The sequence below is a fragment of the Euphorbia lathyris genome, chromosome 3 (assembly GCF_963576675.1).
Source record: "Euphorbia lathyris chromosome 3, ddEupLath1.1, whole genome shotgun sequence".
Classification (NCBI taxonomy): Eukaryota; Viridiplantae; Streptophyta; class Magnoliopsida; order Malpighiales; family Euphorbiaceae; genus Euphorbia; species Euphorbia lathyris.
Window position 1 is genome coordinate 61,602,603 of NC_088912.1, and position 3,257 is coordinate 61,605,859.

Genomic DNA, 3,257 nt, shown 5'->3' on the forward strand with positions numbered 1-3,257 from the left:
ATTAATAAGTAAAGCGTACTTTTGGCCACGGTTGCGACCACCCTTATCACAATCGAGGTATGAAAGGAACGTTTAAATAAGAAAAAATTAAGCGTGTTTAAAGTTTAAAGTAACGATTGCGTCCACCCATGGCATGGTCGGTACCTCTTAAGCGAACACAAATCAAATGCATATAAAGTTACGATCGAGACCACCCTTATCACAGGCGTAACTAAGCAAATAAATTAAACTTTATACTCATATATAATAATTCAAGTTTGGAAAAGGAAATTTGGTGCTTTGAAATGCCTTGAGATGAAAAACTCAATAACATGCGTGCTTACATCGTCCCGAATACTTCAATTTAAACATTGAAATACAAGACGAATGATATATCGTATTTATACTAAGTAAGTTTGATATTTTGCGTATAAATTTGCCATGCGAAGTTAGTCTTTTCGGCTTAACTAATTTAAAAGGTAAACACAAAGATATATGTTTTATTTTCATAAAGAGATTAGTTAAGGAATAAATTCAGTGAAATTTTGCTCGGGACTAGCAAAAGATTAAGTGTGGAGATTTGTTAAGCCCAAAATATACCTAAAATATCATTAATATTTATATCATTTTTATTACAAATTCGTGTTATTTATATCTGTTTATATTACTTTTACTCTCGAATATCTTTCTTTCTTGCAAGGTACCTAAATATTTGGTAAAATCCAAATAGGAACGAAAAAGGATCTAAAACAGAAGAAAAACCCTACAAAAGGAGTCAAAGACGACGTAAATCGAAAGCACCAAGTCGAGGACACGAACGAAAGCAAAGAAACGGAAAACTCACCAAGCCGTGACCGCGAATCCACCACCCGCGACCGCGACACGCGTGGTTTAGCCATTTCTCCCCTTCGTCCAACGTTCAACTTAATGCTACGTCATTCACGGCCGAGGATTCCTATCCTCGGTAAGTGCAGAAAATTTACCAAATGCATTTAACACATGCTGAAATCCAAGAAACACGTTCGTTCAAGTGGATAAAGACGTCCTTTCACAACGGACACGACTCTTAACCAACGGATACATCACTTCAAACACAACCCTTCAACATCTATAAATAAAGAGTTGATGTTGAGAAAAAATGTAATGAAATGTTATAATATAGATATAGAATCAGAGCGTAGAACTTATGTCTAAGTTCTAAGTAAAACATTTCGAGAGTTAGAAATTAGATTCTGTACAAAACAAGATGAGGTACACATATTGTTTATAGTTTAATTACAACTCAGTAGCGTTTAGACATTGTTCCAGTTTTAGTTTGCATCATGGTAGTGGCCGACCGAATCCCTATTACGAAGTTACAGCGAGAAGATTGAGTAGAGTGTTCGCCCCTGAGCCTGACAACCTCTTAGGAAACCCAAGGAAAGGAACCGATCAAGCCGTTCACTTGCACGCCCTCGAAGAACTCGATGCTCCTTGTTCTCTGTAAACTTGTATCAATTTATATTTCATCTAATAAAGTCCGTTCTATTCGACAAATCGTTATGCAGCACTTATGGTAACCAATCCAATATAAGTGAGGCTGGTGTTTTCATTAATACGCAGTTGAATTCAAAATCATTACAAGGAAACTTTGTTGAACACTTAGGCAAATTATCATCTCGAAAGAGTTTTAATTTGAGTAAGGGCAACTATCCCGAAAGGGTTTTGTCGCGTTCAAAGCCAATTAATTAGAGGTTCCGTCATTTATTTCATCATCATAATTGATACAAAGTTTAAGTTTTTTTCTTTGCTTAATGCAAATGAATAAATTCATTCGTTTTTCTAAAAAGTTCTAAATGTTCCTGTTTTGTAAAATTCACCCTTAAAATCAGAAGATCTTTCTAACAATCGATATATTCTAAATATAAAATCTTATTCCAGCATTTTCAAGTATTCAAAGTTCACAAACTCAATTAAACAATTTCCTAAATTCAATTAGACAAATTTCACTTTTCATTTACATTCAATAGTAAATCTAACAAGTTCGAAATTAACAGATTCAAAAATAAGTTTTTTCGTTAAAAAACGTATCCCTGTGGGATCGATATTTTTATTACTACAAGCGAAACCGTGCACTTGCGGAAATCGCTCAACAAGTTTTTGGCGCCGTTGCCGGGGATACGCCAAAATTTTTGACAAAATTTTTATTTTTCGTATTTTATTTTCGAATCTAGGTTTACACATTATTTTTATACAATTTTTATATTTTATTTATTTTCAGTTATATAACATATTTGTTTTCAATTTTGTTTTGAAGGTAGTTTGGCTCGTGTAACAATTTCAAGTTCATGCGCAGTTCGCGAAGTTCGGGCACACCACCAGACCCTCTTGATCCAGAAATTGAAAGAACACTTAAGAAAAACAAGAAAAACAACAAAAACAAAGACAAAACACCCTTAAAAACCAAAGTAGTCCAGCCAGAAAATATGGCCGATCCACCGACACTTATGGATTATGCTAGGCCAGGAATGGCCGGTGTAACTAATAGTGTAGTTAGACCCCGTATAAACGCAAATCAATTTGAAATTAAGCCTGCTTTGCTTAATATGTTGCAAAACAACGTAACGTTTTATGGACTACCTAACGAAAACCCTAATGCACATTTGACAAATTTCTTAGAAATTTGTGATACTTTTAAAATTACTGATGTAACAGCCGAAGCAATCAAACTTCGCCTCTTTCCTTTCACTTTAAAGGATAAGGCAAAAATTTGGTTAACTTCTATGCCTGCTGCAACATTTGAAACTTGGGACCAATTAGCCCAAGCGTTTTTATCAAAATATTTTCCTTTAGCAAAAACCGCAAGAGTCATCAAAGAGTTGACATCTTTTACCCAAAATAATAATGAAACTCTTTATGAAGCTTGGGAACGTTTTAAAGAACTTCAACGTTTATGCCCACACCACCAACTGCCAGATGCACTTTTAATGCAGACATTCTATAATGGATTAAATCCTACGACTAGAGGTTCATTAGATGCTATGTCTGGAGGGTTATTTATGAAGAAGACGTCCGCCCAAGCAAGAGAACTTTTGGAGGAAATGGCAATCAACAGCAGTATGTGGCCCGCAGAGCGTGGACATATACCAACGGCGAAACCATCATCCTCAGGTACATCATCGGTTAACGGTATAATGAATCTTGATCCAGTAGCAATGTTACAAGACCAATTTTCTGCCTTATCGCACAAAATTGATAAATTTATGGCACCATGCGATCCTAATGATCCAATCCAGAGA

At 35.3% G+C, this 3,257-nt stretch overlaps 1 non-coding gene across 1 annotated transcript; it reads right to left on the minus strand.

Annotated features, from left to right (window-relative positions):
* Positions 1 to 2,822: 2,822 nt before the first annotated feature.
* Positions 2,823 to 2,929, minus strand: LOC136225131 (small nucleolar RNA R71). The gene has a single exon (XR_010686864.1). It is a non-coding gene; the product is annotated as a small nucleolar RNA R71 (small nucleolar RNA).
* Positions 2,930 to 3,257: the final 328 nt, after the last annotated feature.